Genomic DNA, 21,371 nt, shown 5'->3' with positions numbered 1-21,371 from the left:
GTGTGCCCAAGATTGCTTTTGCCTTTTCTTAAGCAAAAACAAAAATCAGAGCTAGGTTTGCTTCTCCTAGGTTGCTTTGTCCATGCCCCCTACTACACAGCCACAGTGTCTCTGCTTCCTTCTAGCCTCAAACTTCCTTCCAGGATGACAATCCAGTGCCAGCCACGGGCACATTCTTCAGCACTCACCCAGCAAGGGCAGTCTGTGCATTGCTGCAGTTTGGTAACCAGAGGTGGATTACATCACTCCAACTGAACGTTATCTGCATTCCCCACAGACTACAAGACATTACCCAAAAGCTTGGTCATACCTGCAGTGACAAACATCTCTCATATGTCTTTATCTCTCATATCATAACTGCTTGTGTGGGTGCTCTTAAACACCACTAACTGCCTGAGTTAACTTGGCCTGCTCTTCTCTACCTGGAACTGTATCATGAAGGTCCTCTCAGGGCAGAGGCTGCAGAGTGACAAAGGCAGTTGCACAAACCACTTGACAGGCTGCGGGGTCCCTTTCATGGGTACCTCAGTTTTGTTCCCAAAAGCATGTGAAGAACACCAGCAGCTGCCAAACTGAGGATAAACCTGTATTTCCTTATGCTGTTTTGTAAAACTATTCCAAAATAAGAGAGAACACCACCTGCGTCAGGAGAAAAAGCTGGGGAAAGAAGAAAGCAAACATGAGAAAATGAGGAAAAGTGGAAAAATACGAACTGTTCTTGTCTGTAAGCATTGGAAATTTGGGGTTGATGAGAAAGAACAGGAGAGAATGGGAGAGAAAGAGAAGCTGAAGCTTAGAAAGGGATGATTAGCTTAGCAACGATATTTGATGAGACCAAAAATGAGATGTGGAAACAAACAAATGAAATAGCCCAAAAAAGAGAAAGACTCGAGTAAGGCTGTCTTTTGAGGTCAGACAGGTAACTCAGGTTAGATTGAAAGGTTTTGGATTAAATAGTTTCATTGGAGTTAAGAGCAGAGTCAGCTTCTTAGCTCAGAAGGAAATTGTCATCCAGGAAATTCATAACCACAGACTTCAGTACCAATCATGAGGAGAAGACGGGATCATTTTCATTTTTTTAAAATTGCACAGTAAGTCAGTAGAAGGAAGGGCTGATTTCTCCACATGGGTAAAACCACTGGGGTGAATCAGTCCCAACATCACAAGAGCCATGCTTTGTTCTAAACCATCAGTACAGAAGCAACAGGTAATGATGAGGTCACATTCAAAACTGCTACATCCTTCATGGCTTTTTCATGTCATATGATTATGGTACTAGAAAAGTATTTTTAGGAACTAGTCTGCAATTGCTTTATCAAGCCACTAAAAATAATCTATTTGTTTCCATGTTTCCTATAGATGGCTACAACTTTCTCATTAAGATACAATCAATTTGCACTAATTTAAAAATAACTTTAAAATTTGTAGCCAGTTTTATCAAACCCTCCCTCTATTTTCACATATTTAAATTCCACTCACCTATTGTGTCAGGTTCAGATAATTTAGTTCCATATCCAGTCAAATTTGATTCCTTCTGGGAAGCCTAAGCAACTGTATATTTAGCTCTCTGGTTTTCTTTTGTCAACAGCTATGTACTTACTTGTAATCCTTCTACTACACTGCCCATTTTCTTAAAGAACTGAAATTCAGTGATTTCACCATTATTTTTAAGCACCAAAGATAAGATGGTATTAAACCAAACAGAGGATGAAATACAGCCTTAGGGAAATCAGCAATGTCAGAGTTCAGCTCAGCATCAGAAATTGTATGGGTTCTGGTCTTTACATCTTGAAAAAGAAATAGTAGAATTAGAGGGTGTATAGAGAGCTACTGAAGTGATCAGTGGTTTGTAGCAATTAACATACCAGGAGAGACCAAAAACTCGAGGATTTATCAATCAGAAGATCAAGGGGGAATACAATTGGGATTCCCAAAATTATGAAAGAATTGTGGAAAATGAATGTAGAAATCTTATTCATAAAAATCCTGCAGTTTTTGAGCCATTAGGAGGCACGAGCTGAACATACAATACAAAAGAGATAAAGTAATTCCTTACCCAGTGGGGCAATATAGTTCCTGACCTTGCTGCCACTGGAGGTGACAAGGACAGGGCGTGCCAGCAGGTCCAGAAAGGGATTATACAAATTCATAGCATGGAGAAAACCATCACCATCCTTCCTGTCAGTGAGGAGCATAGCGAGTTCCCTGTACAAAAGCCCTTTTTTCAGGAGAAGTTCTCCTAGAACCACAAGGAGTATAGCATCAATGCACCTTGAATTTTTCAGGATACGTTACAAACACAGCTGCACAAATGTTAGCATATGAAAAAGAATTTTACCCAATTAGCATGCAAAGGATCATTTAAAAGCCCCTTTGGTGTAATTTTTTGTTTCTGTCAGAATAACTTAAATTCCAGTTGTAACTACTCTGAGATATTTGTTTTATGGCAATTCACTTTTCAAAGTTTGAATCTACTTTCATTAAAAAAGATGTTTCTAAAATGAAACATCTGGCTTAAAGAAGAGGAGGAGTTTTGGCATTGTTGGGCTTTAAAAATCTTACATATATGAACCTACGGTGACACATCAAGAGGGGAAAAAGTAGGGAGAAAACTGTCATGAGTTTAATCCTGCTGGGGGGCAACTGTTTTTCTTCTGAAAAAGCTGTTACAGCAGCTTTTAGAGGCTTTCAAAGGTACAACTTATCCTGATTAGAGAACATAAAACACTGATTGATGTCTATATAAATTTCCACACAGTGTATTTATATTCATACACTGCTGCATTCTATTGTTATGAATGGGAAATACTTACAAAAGATTCTTCTTTGAATACTATGTCAGCCTGATTAGACCATGGATATGCTGACAATTTTATCAACGAGATTTTGTGTGTGTATAAGTTAAGAGAGTTTTTTCATGAGAAGAAAATTATTCTGGTTTCATGATACCTTTTCTTTTTGGGTACTCAGAGGTGGAAGCAGAAGCAAAGGTATTTTTAAGCAAGTTATAAACACAAGTTAAACTGGGAATGTGAAATATTTTCTTTATTGGGAAGCAAAAACATCTGGTCCTTCTAAACGTATTAAATGGAATAAGTAAGCCATTTGTACTGTTAATTGGTAGAAAAATGAATGTTATAAGAAGATAAACTATAACCATGAAATCTGAAATACATGATGGCACTGAAAAGCAACTTCTAGCTCTGCACACTGATTTGCCAGTCTTTCAGCAGGGCAATGACAGATTACCTTTAGTGCAGCTTTAATGCCTTCATTTCCAAAACTATAAGGATTCTTAAATTTTATAGCCTTCTAGAAAGAGTAGTTTTCCCCACAGCGTGAAGGTTTGACCTACTACAGTAAAAATACCTCAAGGCATTACCAATTTAACCACAGAATCAAAAATAAAATCTCATGTAATTTCTACACACTCCTTAAAACACTGCCAGCCAAGGACCAATCAAAGAGGAGTAACTTAGGCTCAAGCAAGAAATTATGGAGATTCTCCATAAGATTTTGGGTCACACCATCAGCTTCATCTGCAGAAAAGGGCACTATTCCTCTAATAGCTCCTTAGGAACGCTGTGTTAGAACACTAGTTAGTTATTCTAACTCCATTCCAGAACCTGGCTCTTCTGTTAGAAACCTAGACTGCAGCTCAAATTTCCTCAAGACAAGTTTGCATAGATTTGTTTGTCTTTAATTGTTGTCTTTTAAATAGCACTGCTTTTCTGGTATTTTCTCCCATGGATATATTTATAAGTCACATCTCAAATTTCATTTTACTAGGCTAAATAAACCATTGCCAATTAGTTTCTTCTTACAGATAAGCTTATCATTCCCATGATCCCAGTAACTCTTCTGTGGACTTGTTGCAGCTTGAGGTGCCCTTTTTTCAACAAGGAAAATGAGAGTTGTACATGGTATTCAGATACAGGTTTATCGTCCCTTGTCAGGTAAATATTTCCTTATTTCAATTGGGAAGATTTGGTCCATCTCAAATTCCATTTCCCTTTGTGTCTGGAACATATTGCTGGCTACCAGCTATCCAGTTATCCCCTAGTACTCAGATCTGTCCCTTCCTCCGTTCTTTCCAAATAATGAGCTCTAGTTAATATCAGAAATTTTCAGTGATCCCAAAGTGCATGATGTTGCACTTCATTCCATTAACTTCCAGCCTGTTCCTATTACTCCAGAGCTTGAGGTCATCCATTTCTTCCTGTAAGTAATTCCTGCCCTTTCTGCATTAGCGAGGGGTCCCAACTGTACATCATCAACAAATTTCCTCAACATTATCTCTCTGTTTCAGCCAAAGTCATTAACAAAAGTCTAAATCATACCCAGCATCCTGACTGATCACCAAGGAACTTTGTAACCTTCCTCCCCAGTGCATCCTCTCTCAACAGCACCCACTCTCCTCTTTTGGGCATTTCCATATCAGCAGTGCTTGTACAAATCCTCACCTCCTGCAGCCCAATGCTGGGAGTCCTCTGTTGATCCCTAACAAATGTTTGGTTGCAAAATATCTAGAACAGATATCCTTCCTCTAGACATGGTGTTATTTCAAATACCAGTTTACTAGGTTGTGATCTAACTTTGGCAAGCACACCTAACATGTCACTTTTTTTTTTTAATCTCAAACTTTAATTATAGTTTGGCTTTAACACTTGTTCTTAGGCCCTGAAAGCACATTATACCCACTCCCTGCTTTTCTGCCAATGGACTGGAGGACAGAGTGTATTACACAGAGAGTGCTTGGTACTTTCTAATTCTAGAGAATTTGTTTGATTGAAATCTTTTCTAGAAAGAGATGACAAATATGAAAAAGTTTCAACGCAGTGGGAAACAAAATAAAATAACATTTTAATTGAAAAGAGATAACTTGGAAGGAAATATGGTTGAACAGGGAGTGACTAGTCATTATTTTTCAGAATAGAAAAATAAAGTAGGAGTACCATATAAACTGAAATGAAAGAATTGTTGCCATAGGATATGGGAAAGTCAAAAGCAGGAATGTCTTGTGAAAGGCATTTGATCAGTTCATGAAAGCTAGATATGCCACAATAACCCAGCACAAGACACTCTTAGGCTGCCAACTTCAGAAATTTGAGAGGGTCTACACCTGACCTTATAGGAAATGGCCACTGTTGGTACTTCATTAAATGAGGATCTGCTCTGACTCCGAGATTTTCACTGCAAAACACGATTGGGTGGAACACCTAATACAGCTAATTGATTTAATGACCTCCAATTATATCATCCATGACACTGAACAGAACTAGGCCCCTTCATCAATACATAGGAAATATCCCTTAGAAATTAATGGAACATATTTCTGTACTCCATTCATCCACCCACACAGAATTCCAGGAGACTGTACAATCCTATTTTATTGTGCTTCTCAACAATCTACTCTGCTCTCTGCTGAAGTGAACGTGGTCCCACATTCCCCTTACACAGCACAGAAAGTACTTCTTCCCTTTAACTTCTATATTATTTGAAATTGTGTAATAACAAAACATAACTAACTAGTCATCTATTGAAAACCACAACGATAATTTTACAGGGAACACTCAGGGGAAGCACCTCATGTCCAATACAAACTCCATTTGACATTATACCTGTTAGATCAACACACTCCAGAGAGTTAATCTCAGCCAAAAATATGTTTCCTGATGAAGCATAAGACAAAGTCACAGCCCCCAGAAGGAGCCTGTGGGTGGAAGAGAGATGGGAGCTGAATGATTTTTCTCCCAAAATCAAGGAACTGTTTTGACTTCTTTTTCGTTGAGGTCATTTTGTGTCTGCATAGATAATAATAAATAAATACATTGTAATCACTGTGGATTTATGAGGCAACTGAAGCTATTTGGGCTCTTGCAGAAAGCAAGGCTGGGAAAATAAGCTGGCAATTTTTTTGATGTGTCCCATGCCCAACTAAAACAAGCTTAAGTATAATTTCCCTTATTCAGCTATACTTAAAAAAAAAAAAGAACCAACCACAGCTGGCATTAAACCCACAGTCTGTGGGCAGCTATATTATGCACCCACTTTGCAGACTTCAGACAGAGCACTTACAGGCTGGTTACAACACTGACAAAGCAAATCTTACCCCAAATCTCACACACCCTTGGCAATCAGTTCTCTTCCTGCTTACTTTGCTGTCTTAAATTAATGTTCTAAATCCTACACCACTAGCAACACCCTGCTGATTTTGTGTCATACTTATGAACACAAGGCAATCATCAGAGGGTTTTTCCAGATGAGCCACCAAAGAAATAAACCTCACATTTTATTTTGTTTGTTTTTTCCTGAAAGAAAATGTTCTTGATGTGGCATCTTAATTTGGGTATCTATTGACTGGTGTCAGCAAACTGTCTCTACATCCAATATCCCAGCTGCTTCCTCGACAGATGTTAAACTTTGTGGAGCTTCTACAGGAAAAGGCTAAGGTTCAAAATATTAGGAAATAATACCATTATATTTCCTTACATGGCCCTTATAAGGTCAGTTCACCCTGGCACATCACCTTATGAATGCCATGTTTTGCTAAAGTGATTTTCAAGCTCTTGTTAAATTAAATGTTGTTTTTTCCTTAGCAAGGCCTTTCCCACCACAAGAACAGATTACTGGAAAGTATTAATCCTGTTGTTTTAGTCCTAAATTCCCATTTATCTACAGCTTTGGCTATAAAAGAACATAGGGATCTCATTTGGGACCCCTACCAACATGCTATACAAGAAATACATACCTCAGGCTTCACACCATTTTATTGCCAGGTTTTTGCCATTTCATCTGTACATTTTTTTAGGTAGTCTTACTTAAATGAAAAAGATACAGTATGTTGCTGTTCTATTTTTAAGTTTTCCAAAGGACTCTAGATCTCACTCTTGCAGAGATAAAGCAACAAGGCAAGGAGACACAAGGAACCCCAGCCATTTCAGTTATAAATGCACAGCTTTTAAGTGGTCAATAAACTAAATTTGACTTCCCCCCAAACACAACCAACTGAAAACAGCCAGGCTTTTCACATACAATGAAAATAAATTTTTAGCTGACTTAGCAGGAAGAACTCAACAATTAAAGGGAACAGGATAAAAACTTTTGTAATAATATTGGCAGCCTTATAGGACTCCACATTCAAAGCTGACAAAGAGATATTCTTAAGAAAGAAACAGTCTTTTATCTTCCCTAGGGATGGTGACACATATCTAAGGATATCCATGAACAGTGTCCCAAAATTAATCCTTATTGCTGAATACAGTATTTCCCTGTTACTAATGTTACAGAGATGCCAGTTTACCTAACAGACTTCAAATTACCTGAGTAACATGACTGAATATTAACTATCACAACTACTACTTGAGGCCCACGTGGGAGTGAGGATGTGGACCTTAATGCCTAAAGTCCAAACAAGACAGGAGTCCTTCCTCTAAGCACTGCCAAGGCCTGTGTGCACTGAAGCAGTTGAGGTGAGAGCACAGGCAAAGGAAGGTGACAGCACATGCAAATAGGCAGAATGAGCAACATGAGACCACTTCCAGTCATATTACTTCTACACTGATGTATTTAATTTCCATGGGTAAGGTAGCATGTCACCACCAGCAGTCTAGCCAGTTTTAGTGAAAATGGATTGCCTTTAATTTCCCATTCTTGCTAGACAGAAGACCCAGAGCACCACAAATGCCTATTTGCCCAACTATGAGATTTTGCAAGGTTTTAAGAGCCAGGAACAGAATATTGCACAACAAGGACTATGCTGTGAAGTTCCAGCTTCCCTGAAGTCCACAGCAAAATTCCCATTGACTCAAGCAGAGCCAGGACTTCCCATCAATTCCCACGAGGTCAGCTGTGCTGAGAACTGTGAGCTGTGTCCATTGCAAAGAGCGACTATCACCAACTTCCAGCTTGCACTCACTCTTTTTGTGATTGTTTTTGCATATGGTGGTTTCGGCTTTGTGTGCTTTACAGATCAAGAAACCACCACAGCATTCTGGTTTTATTTATTTCATGCAGTAACAAGGCACCCTTAGTTTCTGTTTCCCAACCAAAACTGCTGCAGGGGTGGAAATTAGATAAAACCTCATAATTCTTCTGGTTTCCCACCCCCACCATCAAGCTCTTTGTAATTACCCATTTATTGCAGCTCAGTTACTACAACTTCCCTGCTCCATATAGGCTTCAAACCTCATCTCTTCAGCTGCAGTTGCACATTATCAACAGAGCTTAAGCTCTTCTTGCCTTACTGATGCATGTATGGAATCTGAAGACAAACCAGGATTTGGATGAATTGCTGTCCCCATGGAAAGACATCACAGTTCTTTGGCAGTGCTGCTCCTGACAGCTACAATCATCACAACCTCCTCTACCTCCAGAGCCTCCACAACCACATAACAAAGTGAAGGAGACTAAAATAATCTGCATGAACAGACAGAGACTGAGCTATAGGAAATTTTGCAGAGGTTCTTGCAAATTTTTCCTTCGATTTGTCTGTATTCTATGTGCATTTTTGCAACCCCTAAATTTCACTTCAGGTTTCAGGTTTGAACAAGAATGTTAAAAGCTCAAATTGAAACTCACTTGAAACCATCAGGTTTCATTTGCAAAACTGTAAGTGGTCTTCAACATTCGAAAGATGCAAATTCAAGTGAAAATTGCAACCAACGGTTTTATATCTAAACACAGAGTAAAACTTTAAAGTAGGCAAGTTTTTTGTGGCTCTGTAAGAAGTATTTCATGTAGCAGTTCTCCTGGTTTTACTGTATGAGGAGAAATGTGCTGTCTACGCTCGCCTACGATGTTGCAATCCTCAAATATGCCAGATTATTTTTTCTTTAAACTGCTGCTTACAATCCCTCCTTCATACTCTCTCTGGAGCAGAACCAGCCCCAAGACCTTTGGGCCATGACCTTTTATAATAATTCCCCCAAAATCTCTTCTCCTATTTTAGGACTAAGGGGTTCTTGCTCATGGTTATGCACCATTTGTCATTATCTACAAAGACTAAAATGCCAAGGATGGCCTTCAGCTGTCAGCTCTGCCCCTCTGAACAGGGTGTTACAGGATGTCTCGTTCAGCATTTCCAGCCACAGGAGAGGGGAGATTCTTTCATTCAGAGCAGGGAATATCCTCCACAGCTGCAGAGCACAGGAGGCCCAGGGAACTTCCTAAGGCCAGCAGCTGTGGAAGGAAATTTTGGCGGGATTGGTCCATTATTGTTGATGTACATAAAGCCTCAAAATCAGCGTCAGGAAATCGTGCACATGCAGAGAGACTCATGGTCTTATTTTTCATATTTAGCTATGCAACTGTAAAATAGTTAAACCTTGCTTTGATGTTATGCTCAACATTGTTAGTATTAATAAAAATTATGCTGGTTTTTCCAGTCAAGTCATATTTAAATGAAAGCTCAAACCTGCCACCACCTCCCTTTTCAGCCAGTCCACCAGTGCAGCAATCACAACTTGAAAAAGTTGTCACAAGCATGAAGTGAAACTAAGTCGACATCTCTTCTTTCATGCTGTGGTATGTATAAAGTTAGGAACATTCAGTTTTTACCCCATGACTTAAACACCAACTACTCAACCATCCCAAAACACCCAGCAGCACAGCTGATTGCCCAACCCCATCACAAAAGTTCATCTTTTAGAAGCCTCTTAGGAGACCTACATGAAGACAATGAAACCTAACCTGGTGTTCTGCACTACGCTTTTTTTAGTACTTCTGGCTGTATCATTATGCACAACCCTGAAGATGGGGAGATCTCCTGTCAATCTACTGCCAAATTTCTTGAGTCTTCATGTAAACTCTGTGCTAACTCATATTATTTTTGCACCTTGATTTCAATTCCTGTAACATACAGGTAACTCTTGCCTAACTTCACACAGGTGTGTGTTTAGCTCATGACCCTCTGATATTCTCGGATGCTAATTCAGAACATCATTAACAATACACATAACACCAGCGAGGGCTGGGAAGACATTTTTGCCAACACATTCAGGCAGACACTAGAGACGATTTTTCTATTTTCTTCCAGTTTCAGTCAGAGGTGAAGTGGCAAAGACTGTCCCTCAGAATCTAATGTTCTGCAAAGCAGCAGCAGATTCAGCACTCCCTACTTCACACCCTGCACAGCAAGCCTAAACCTAAGAAACAGCCTTGCTCAGTGGCTGAACAACAGAGACAGATCCATTCAGCAAGGAGAACCAAAGAAGGAGTCAGAGAGCCAAAGTCACCAGCTTCTTCCTGCTGGCTGTGCAAGTAAGAAAGGAGCCCGGAACAATGGAGGCAGCAGAACAGCATTACTCTGGGGTCATTTGGTTTAGTTCCCAAACAGCTCCTAACAGATGCCTCTAAGAAAAATTTGCTCTGCATCGCTGCTGCCTCATCACCCTGGAGCCACATACCCCATGCTCAGTTTGGCAAACTGCTTCAAACTACCCAGGCTGAGATCCAGACATCAACGGGCCTACTTAGGGGGCCCAAACTCCACTGGCTCTCCTGTGTTTTGGACCCATCCTTAGAACTAATAATTATTCCTTTGGCAGTGCTTGTCTGCCAGACAACATCTCCCAGCCCATTCCTGTGGGGTCAGGAAATAAGTGCAGCTGAAAAAAGGGTTGATACAGAATGGGTCAACTAACAAGCAGAAAAGTATCAAAGACCACTCGACAAGCCCAGGAACAGAGGACTGTGAGGCAGGAGAGGACAATGAAGGAAAGAACACGGAAAGGAAGAGATCATGGAAAGGGACAGAGAATTTTGGGAACAAGAGCATAAAGGGAATGGTATGACATGGTCGTCCCCAACCCACGGCTTGAAGGCAACCCATAGTAATGTTGCTTGTGACACAGGAAATGAAAATGTTCCAAGAATGGCATGGAAAACAAAGTACAGCGTTGCTGACAATAAATCAACACAGATTGGGGAGCACAACTCTTTACCTCTCTTAACTAGAAGTTAAAATCATTCCACCTGTCCCCTCTCCTTTTTTATTTTTTTGGGGGGTTTTTTTGGGGTTTTGTGGCAGCATCTCTGGTTAGAGGAATTTGGCTCTGGAGCTGGCCAGCTCTAGCTGGCTACAGTATGTGCAGGCACCCTGCAGCCAAGATAAAGCAGCCACGGCCCACTTTCCTACAGACAAGTGAATTCCACACCAAATGCCCCAGCACTGCCTGTGGCTGAACTGGCCTCTGACTCTTAGTGCTGCTTCTTTCGGTGCTCCCGCCAATGAGATGGTGACAGACATGTGGAGAGATGGTCGCTGCTGCTTTCTGGACTGATTCTGTCTCTGAGGGTACAACCTTAACTTTCAAAAGAGCAACTCTGCCACAGTTGACAAGTAACCAATATATCACCAAAAAAAAAAAAATAATAAATGAAGATTTCTGCTGGAGATCAGAAGAAGAAAAAGACCCTCCTGTGAGAATCAGAAGATAATGAAATTTCTTCATTTCTAACCATATAAACACTGGAATGTTTATTTTCTTGCCCCCATTTCATGTACACGGTGATTTTGAAATATTTCTGTTTATTTTTTAATATGCAGCAAAATGAATGTTCCTTACACACTGAAATAAACAACCTTTTTTTCTCCCTGCCATACAGACACACACACACACATGATTCTACACATAAGAAACTTCCTTCCACATCCTTCCTTTGTGGATGTGAACTCCTCTGGGGCTGACAACTCCCAGCAGAGCCAACAGAACACTTGCCATTGCTTTCAGTCACAATATGATTGTGCCCCTTTCTTGTAGCAGGCAGAGTTAATTGAACAGAGTTGAAGATGTATTGTAGGAGACAGGAGTAAATCAAATTATATGAAAACATTCCCACGGTTTTGATTTACTTCACAGAAAGAAGCAAAATATTAGACATCTTATATTACTTCACATTTGCCTGGAGGGCAAATGTGAGGTAAATGCTAGGAAAATTCTAAAAATGTAGCAATAAGCCCCTTATACTAAGTTCTGTATGAAAAATGCATTACTGAGAATACAATGTTATTCTAAGATGCTGAACAGGAGTCTCTAAACCCGTTTCAGAGAGCAATAGATTCCACTGCTTTAGATGGGATATTTCTTTGCAAATCTGAAACTGTAAACTAATAAAAATTGTAAACAGAAGGGCTCTCGAAGCGTTAAACTGGGCAAGTTTGTAGTGCTGCTGACATCTACTGAGAGAAAGCCGAATTGCACATCTTAGAAGAATGAGCCTACCTTGGCCCTTATTTGTTGTTTCCTTTTGTGTTTTCAGCCACATGTTTGCACATTTAATAATTATCTTGTATCAATACTCACTTGCTTCATTTAAGTTTAGTGAGTCAATAGAGGCGTTATAGGAAACATTAAGGAGGAAGTAAAAGGGACATTTAGGAGATTTAGGGACATTTAAGGCTGTATCCCTTACATAAATGTTGCAGATTTGTTCTTATAGTTGCAACAGTCTGAAGATCTAGATTGACACACAGCATCAGGTATATCAGGATGCAGTTCTAACATAAAGCCTTCAAATTGTGGCAGCTGAAGCCAAAACTCACATAGTACAAAATACTGGATGTAAGAAACCATGCTGCACAAGTAATACTGAAAATGTATGTGTCATTTGTTTTCTACTGGAAAAGGATAATATAGCTAGACTACAGCAGGAATAAAAATATCACCACTACAAGAACAGAACTCAAAAAACCAAGTCAGAAACACTTTTTGCTCTGTGTGTCTTTTGTCAGGATGACATATAGTATTCACACTATTCAGGCAATTCAAGAAAAATTTTTGCTGGTATCTTGTGCATTATAAAGTGTATTCTTTCTCCATGCTGAACAGAGAAGAATTCATAGCATCCTTACAGCCAGAGAACAATAACCATTACTACAGGTCTCATGTCTAGGGCTTTCATTCTACAACAGGAAAGGTGTGTCCATCTCAGTTTGGGTAATACCAAAACTAATGGGGGTGTCAGGGGAGAAACAACATAAAATTCTAACAGCGTTGGAGCAAGTCAAGGAGACAAGGATTGAGAGGGTGTGTTTCTCCACTTCTGGGGCGAATTTCTCATCCCTGATGTTACACTGAATTTACAGGATTATAAATAAAAACTAATTTGCCAATAAATATTTGTAACATAGGGCAATACTATCTATAAAACAGCTTAATTAATTTTCTTTTGTAATAAGAGAAAGATCCACAGCCAAAATTAAATATCTCATTACAAGATTCAATCTGTGAATAAGCTGTTATGAAATGCCCTTCTGACCTTGACAGGACCAGGATTTCAGTGAGGGCTTTTCACTGTTGCTTTCTGCAGATTCTGAAACAGATGTAAACATGAGATCTTTGGCTCATGTATCTGTTGTATAAGATATCCCCAGCAGTAATTTTTGGTCACACAAGTCTAAACTCCAACTTTTTTAGGTGAGTAGGTCCAGTGGATAAAGCTGATACACACTCAGCTCCCATTTAAGTTCTGTTTTGAAAATCACACACAGATTAAAAACTGCAGCACAGGGTTGGAAACCCTCTCCTGATTGTTCTCTAACTGAAGGTACCTCATTTCCATCTATGCCTCAGCCATCACTTTGAATTTTTCTTGGTACCTAAAGCTTGGCTTCTACAGACATTGTGACATGCCATGATCTTGGGAGGACTGTACAGTTCAGCACTTACTTCTCTCCCCGAGGTCCCTCAGGATTCACGCAGCCATCACTCGTATCTGATCCAGTGCAATTCTCACTGCTCACATCGACCTCCTCAGGAAAAGTAGCTGCAGCCTTGTATTTCCTCCTGCAATAGGAAAACACGGGTTATACAGTTTCTCCACCACAACAACACTACACAGAGCAACTGGAACCTCATCTTCCCCTTCAACATGTCAGATGGGTTTGAACCCATGTTCTCCCTCTCCCTGAGGTTTGCTAAACTGGGGAACAGTTTCCCCTGAGGAGATAAACTTACACCAGTACAGAACAGTTTGCAGGCCTCTGGCTGATGAATTCTTCAGAGACATACAGCAGATAGACTTAAAGGGAAGAGGCTCTCTGCAATAAGGGGATTTAACTCCAGCTGAATCGTATGGACATCTTTTTTTTTGGTGGTGTGATTTCAGCAAAATCACAGCTTCTGGAGAGAAATATCCAGGAACCTTATCTCCTGTCAGAATGCTAATCCAGGGTACCCAGAGGTACTTCCTTACTGGCTCCCTTTTTGCTTTCTGATGTGATCTGGATTTTGCACAGTCTTTCAAAGGGGGCTTCTCACATATTTTATAAGAAGCCCTGGCACTTAACTCATGGCTGTGCCTTTCACTCTATGCTCAGACTTCTAAAAACTGCACAGCATAGTGCTCAACAGCGCAACATCTAAGTCTCAGGAAATCCCCTAAAGAAATGCCATTAATACACTCATATCAATGCACTTTAAATGGGCATTTAGGAGGGTTAAGTATCTAGTGAAGCAAAATCCCACAGCCTGGTACTTGGATGGAGTTCTAACACACTGTTATGTTTAAAAACACAGATCAGAAATAAAGATGAGAGAGCAGATATATTTGAACAACTGTTCCTGAACAGAAATCATTTCCTTATTCTATTATAAATCTATTTATGATTACCTAAAAAGAATGTTGAAACATAAGACTTTCTAGAAATAACTTGGTTCCAAAATGAGTCTCTGAAAAGGCTCATTCTGGTTTGCACTCATCGAAAACCGAGGCACTCAATATCAACATTTTGGCAATTCTAATAACAAAGACTGCCAAAAATATGTTGTCTATCAAATGTACACGGAAGAAAGATGTTAGAATATTAAGAACAGATGTCACAGATATCTTCGAAAATACTCGTGCTCCCCAAGTACTCTGCAAGGCAATATGTACAAAACCTCATGGAAAGATTAAATTAATGCATCTTGTTCAAATGCTTCCAAGTGTCGTATATGCATGTAAACTTACTTATTAAATATGTACTTTTAAAGATGTTAGAAAGAAGGATTGTGTCATAAATTGATAATGGCCTTGCATCTTAAAACTGGAGTTTTAACAGTTTGATAACATAGTAAAGACTACTTTTTATAGTCTGTTATTTAAACCATTTTGTTCTGTGTGTGCAAGGTTTTCCAGTTATTGAGTATTCATGTATTTACATTTTAATTATTATTCTACTGACAAAGAAAGTTTACAAAAAAATTCCTATTGGAAAAACATGTAAACAACTCTAATGAAAGGAATTTTTACATAAAAGTAGCTTATTGTCTAAAATTAAAAGACCACTTAGAAAACATAAATATCTCGAGAGTTCATCTGAACAGGCACAAAACATGCTTTCTTCCTCTGCTCTATTTATTTTCAGTATTGACAATTCTAAACAGTAAACATTAAGCTACTTTCCAAACAGAAGATCATGGCAATTGGCTGATTTATTTATTTATTTGTTAGCATAGGAAGCATTGGATTCTTTATAAATGATATTTATATTAAGAAAATATTTTACCTCTAGGGCTGATGTTCCAGATTTCAGGCACAGAAAATCACCTCACACAACTGAAGCCCAACTTTTCATGTATGACTGATTCAGGTGATAGAGTGTCTTAAAAAAAAAAATGAAAACGAAACCAAAACAAACAAAACTCCCCCAGAAATCTACTGAATATTTTAAAGCTCATAATAAAATAATAGGCAGTGATACCATGGTGTCTCTTATGGGATGACATTTCCAGGTAAACAGCCAAGAAACAAAACATAGCAGTTTGAGCCAAGAAACCAAACATAGCGCTTTGAGCTAATGATTTTGACTTTTTAAATTTTCTTACTGAAATCAGAATTTCAGTGAGAAGGGGATCACGGCCCTATAACATACGTCAGCAAATTGCATTCACATGAGCACACAGAGGCAACAAGACTTGTCTCTAAGTTTAAACCTGTCTGCATATTAAACTCAAAACTTTCTGAGGTAAAAGACTAACCCTTTGATGTCAAAATGAAAGTGCTGAACTCAAAAATGTGATGTGGAAGATATAAGACAGTACAATCCTAATGTAATAGCAGCAACAACACTGACATTTTCTGTTCTTTAAAAGTTTTGAAAACAGGGCTCATTTCTTCTAGCAGGATAATGGCAACACAATGCTGACAACAACAACTATAACACTTTCCTGGCCAAGGGCAGGCCCAGGTGCCCTCAGCCTCACAGGACACGGGCTGTGGAGCTCCAGTCCTGCCGTGGAGGCCAATCCCTCCCACAGCACAGCCTGAAAAACACATCGCATTCCTATAACCACCAGCATGTGTGAGGGCTTCATTGAAAAGGGGCAGATTTGAGCCTGTTTTCATGGAATACACATGTACAGGCTTTGCCAGACCAGGCCCTAAACCACGAATCCTCTTTTTTTTTTTTTTTAAGATCATCCCCTTACAATTAACAGATGTGAAGGCAAATTTGGCACGTACCGATGGCTTAATTTTTTTCTCCCTTCGAATAACCTGGTTATATCCAGTTTCCGCAGCAATCCTACGAGTGTTTACATTGTTGGGGTTTTTTTTCATTTCCCTCTTTTATTAATAGAAAGCAGACCCGGCGTGCCCGGTGCCCTGGGGAGGCGGCGCAGAGGAGGGTGCTGTGCCGGGCAGTGCAAGGGGCGCTGCACGGGGTTATGTGTTTTGTTCGTATCTGGAGACCCCCAGGGCCCCATTCCGCCCTCCCTGGCTGAGCTCCAGGCCCAGGCTGTCAGCCAGGGAGAGTAGAATATCTTCAAGCTATGGCTCATTTAAAGTTTTTCCTCAGCTCTCACCGAGCTTTTCCTTGCGGCCCAGGGGAGGCCACACCATCTCCGCCTGCCTGAGGCAGCCCCAGACCTGCTCTCAGCCCAGTCACTGCTTCAGTTCCTGTCACCAGGGCAGTGCCACCCTCACAAACACAATCCCCCAGTCCCTGGCTGGGGGGAGACTTGCAGGGAGTTACTCCAGCTTTCTGTGTTTCCCTTCCTCTTAAGCTCCCTAGGGACAGTCTGATATTTAATTAAAGTATCATGAAAGAACTAGATATTTAATTACATGATTAAGTCAGTTAGCCTAGCTTGACAGAATATCATAAATCCACAGAAAAATGTGTTAGCATTGGAGTTAAGCTGTTACTCAGAAACTGCAAACAGGCCAGCTGTATTCCTCACGCAATGGGAACAGAAGTAGGATTAGGCAGGATTGCATACACCTGTATTGTCAATAAAAATATCAAAAGACATTTTCAAACCCTCTTAATATTCAAACTTTATCATGGTTGGTTGCTCTACTGATGTGAGATTCCACTACCTAGCACAACTTCGTTCATTAGTGGGGCTTCATTAACCCAGGCAGAGCTCAGCGCTAATGAGGCTCCATTGCCCTTGCAAGCCCAGCCAACTTTCTGGGGTGCTGCCTGGTGCCACACTGGTGTCTCTAATAGTGTTACACCAGGAGTGCACTAGCTAATCATACAAAAAAATAGTTACAATTTTCAAACACTAAAGCAAGTTCCAAACAAGGTCATTTTTGTGAAAGAAGTGAAAAAAAATTGGTTTCTCTCTAACAGAGAAAGGGTTTAAAATTACGATGGCAGGCTTGAACGATTGTCACAATAACAAAAGCCACAAAATGCCTTGTATGGCACAGCTCTGCAGTGGGGAACAGGGTGATCATGGGGGGAACATCGACTCTCCAGAGAGAAGCACAAATTGGGACTTTGCTGAGATCTTTGCTCCATCAGACGGCGCCTGGTTTTAAGCACCTAGTCCTGACCACAAACAAAACACTCCCGGGCAGGTGAAATAAATAGCAACACAGATTAACTGACCCCAGAAGTCTCACAGTTGTTCCAGTTGTTCCAAAAAACACTCTTCTCCTGGCAGGCTGTGTGCCAGATTGAGTATTGCCTGTCCTCACACGGTTGGCATAAAATCATAAAGGCAGCATAGCCATCACACTGGCTGCTCTGGCTCCATAGTCAACAGGAATAAGTTGTGTATCCACATGATATCCTGGTTTAATTGGTTCTGTTAGGTGATCCTGTATTATACAGCACCAGTATTAATAATAGTAAAACCATAACCTGGAAAAATATTTCCTGCTGCAGTGGCAGGCTGTAATCCTTCAGTAAGCCTCCTGGTTTTCCACTGGCTGGACACGGTCCCGTGGTCCTTGATCAAAGCCCATGTACAATGTATTTAAATGCAAACTGATGCAGGGTAACCCTGTGAAATACAGCACTCCTACAAACATCCTCTTATGTTACTACCACAGATATCCATCTCCCTGCACTGTCCAGGCAACAAAATACGGATTTCATATCAAGTTCTGTGATAAAGTGTAATCTGACTCTCACATCTCCTCTACTCCCACCAGTCAAGCTATTTACTTAGACATCAATTCAGCAGGGAACATAAGTATTAAGGACAGCCTAGGTTTAAGAATGAGTGTCATGCTGTCCTTCGTGACACATCTGCAAAGATGTTCTAGGCTTTCATCCTGATCTCTACATCATTGAGTCTTAGAGCCTCCAATTATTTTGGAGGTATCCTTTTTCTTACACACCAACACGCAAAAGAGAGTACACCATGTTCCCTGGAGCACTTGCTCCAAAGCTGCAGCAGAGAATTATGGATCACATACAGGTTAGATAGATGTGACACAGACTGAAATACAAACTGCTGCTCTCTCCGGACCTGTGAAACTTTCTCTCTCATCTCCCTGTTTTTAAAAGATAGGAAATGTGCAGTTAGGGTGACAGTCTCCCACAAACCCAATCCACCAGTAAAAGCACAGTCTGATCTCTCCAGCACAAAACAAAAGGGAGAGCCCGTTTTTTGGGGGAGAAGAGTGTGAAACTTCATAAGACAGGTATAATGGATGAAATATGAAATGGTACTTTGCCAATTCCCTTTATGCTAGAAGCCAAACACAATTGATAACCCTGAGCAACTGCTTGCAAGATAGAGAACAGAGCTCCTCTGAACATCTGGCTAATATACCTGACCTGTACTCTGTTTTGCAGGAGGATTCTGATAACCTAATAATAATATATGCTGCTTGCTGGGTTGGTTTTTCTTCTGGTTGTGAAGTTTGGATTTGTTTCATCGGGGTTTTTTTCTTTTAAATTGAGTGCTATTTATAAAGTAACAAATTGTACCTTTACTATCTAATGAAATCTTTACTTGGTTAACATTTTTTCTACATCTTGCTTTAATTTTTAAAATTTGTCTTCATGTAAGTATGTGGCACTTGATTACAAAAATCAGCTTGTAATGTATGTACCTAGAAGTTTGTTATTTTTGGATCTCTACGAAACTTTATAATCATTTAGGAAATAAAAATACCAAAGAGAGAAATGACTTAGCATTTTAAATGTACATATATCAAGCGTTTCAACATCCACAAATGCAAACCTATGAAGTTCATTTCCTCTCTACTGTATGGCAGTTTGAGTCAAAGGAAGGGTCAAGACAGAGCTCAAGCTCTTTTGCCTTTAGACAAAGCACAAAAAGAATGCATAGAGAGAATTTACATCTGCTACAAATAATTTGGAGTTAATTTTATTATTGTTTTTTACCAGCATTTTTCCTTCTTGAGAAAAAGTAACCAGTGTTGGAACAGAGCACAGTTGATAAGTAAATGCATTTACCCAGACTGCCCCATCCTTTCAGCAAGATCAGAAAACAAAACTGGAGGAGGAAACCTAAACTGTCAACTTCAGATTCAAGATCCAATGAGCAATTTCTATAAAATTTCCTGGGAGTTAAGGTATCCAAACCACACCATCAGGTTTTAACCACAAATAAAACTAAAAAGAGCAGCTGCCCTGTAACAGAGGGTTATGCTGCAGTCATGGCAAGGGGCAGCACACACAGCAGCACACCCCAATTACCCATTTACCCTGTCAGTGCAGAGCTGTTCTCTGCAGTCAGTGCTCTGTCCAGGGGAGCCATAAGCACCTGCAGCTGACAACAGAACACTTTCCCATAGGGGACCATTCAACAGATAATTCCTCTGTTACAAGAGCTGCTTAATATTCACAATCTACATTTTCCTCTTAGATTTATCCACTCTGCTTTATTCCCTGTTTTTGCTCAAATGCACCTCCCTGAGTAATAAACCTCTAAATAATTTGTCTTCCTCCTCTGTGTTCCTATAACAATGAATAGATTGCACTGTCTGAACTATAACACTACAAATTTCCGGTGCGTAGTTTTAGCAATAAAGAATTAGGTATTCTAATAAATACAAGGTTAAAACTAAGGAAAATTAATTACCAAGCTATAGATCACTGAGCAAGAGGTGAAACAGCCAAAGAGATGCTCTTATTAGATTATCAAACTCAAGGTTGATTTATAGCTTTCACTGTGCTTCCTTATCCATCATTTTTATAGTACGTAGAAAGGATTACAAAGCACAAAATTGCCTTGTTTTAATTAGCTATGAAGTTTTGGGTAGCATGGTTATCCTGATCTGAGCCTAGGTTACATTTTTTTTGTTTGCAAAACATGAAAGCAGAAAGCATATTTTATCAATCTGAGAGAGCTGTGACAGAACTGAATGCAATACAGTTGTCAGGCTGCAGCTTCCTAATGTGCTTGCCTGTGATTTGCCCAGAAACATCAAGCTGTGGAGCAGCCCTGCTGAAAAGCCTCTGAGGGTCTTGGTAAAGAGCAAGCTGCTCGAGCCAGCAGAGTACCTCTTCAGCCTGGAGAAGGGGACACTTCCAGGGGGTTGAACAGCATCCCCCAGTACCATGAGAAGGTCATCAAAAGACAGAGCCAGGCATAAGATGAAATGAGAGTCTTCGCTCCCAGCCTCGCAGAGAGGTTGTATCATCTCCATCCTTGGAGGTTTTCAAGGCCAGACTGGATTAAGGCCCTGAGCAATCTCATCAGGCCTCATAGCTGACTGCTTCGTGCAGGAGGTTGGCCAAGAGCTCTCCCAAGGTCCTTTATAAGCTGAACTGCCACACGAACTCAGTCTGACTCAGGATGCAACAAATTTGACGGGTACTACAAGAAGAACTTTCTGAATTGTACTCAACACAATTCTGCCTCTTCCACCCCTGAAAGGGATGATGACCTGCAGGTCAGACTGACACAGCAGATCCCTAAAACTTTCTTAATCCAATGGTAAAACATAACTCAGCCAGAGACTTGACAACATTGGCAGTTGGCTCACACTACTGCTCCTGCTGGTGACAACTGCAGAAACATGTGCAGATGTCGACAGGCTGGGCTGTGGGGGATCATAAATTAAACCAAAAGGGGCAATTGAAAATTACCAAATCCTGAATACACTTCAGAAGAAACCCCTCATCTTGTCCAGGGTCCCTGCCAACAAAGGTACAGATCAACTCAAAATTATAA

The 21,371-nt window shown here is 40.2% G+C and overlaps 1 long non-coding RNA gene across 2 annotated transcripts in view; it reads right to left on the bottom strand.

Moving 5' to 3' along the window:
• Positions 1-16,908, bottom strand: part of LOC113947563 — a 123,635-nt gene extending 106,727 nt beyond the window's left edge. Inside the window, exons 1-3 of one of the 2 annotated variants that reach the window (XR_003527797.1) lie at positions 16,788-16,908; positions 15,491-15,565; positions 13,671-13,787 (exon numbers count right to left, since the gene is read on the bottom strand). This is a non-coding gene — a long non-coding RNA (uncharacterized LOC113947563). Of the gene's footprint in view, positions 1-13,670; positions 13,788-15,490; positions 15,566-16,412; positions 16,611-16,787 lie in introns of those variants that run through there. The other variant, XR_003527798.1, reaches the window with a different exon arrangement.
• Positions 16,909-21,371: the final 4,463 nt, after the last annotated feature.

The sequence above is a fragment of the Corapipo altera genome, unplaced genomic scaffold, assembly GCF_003945725.1.
Source record: "Corapipo altera isolate COAL_440 unplaced genomic scaffold, ASM394572v1 50, whole genome shotgun sequence".
Lineage (NCBI taxonomy): Eukaryota > Metazoa > Chordata > Aves > Passeriformes > Pipridae > Corapipo > Corapipo altera.
The sequence above is the reverse complement of the archived record's forward strand: the minus strand, read 5'-3'. Positions and strand labels throughout refer to the sequence as shown.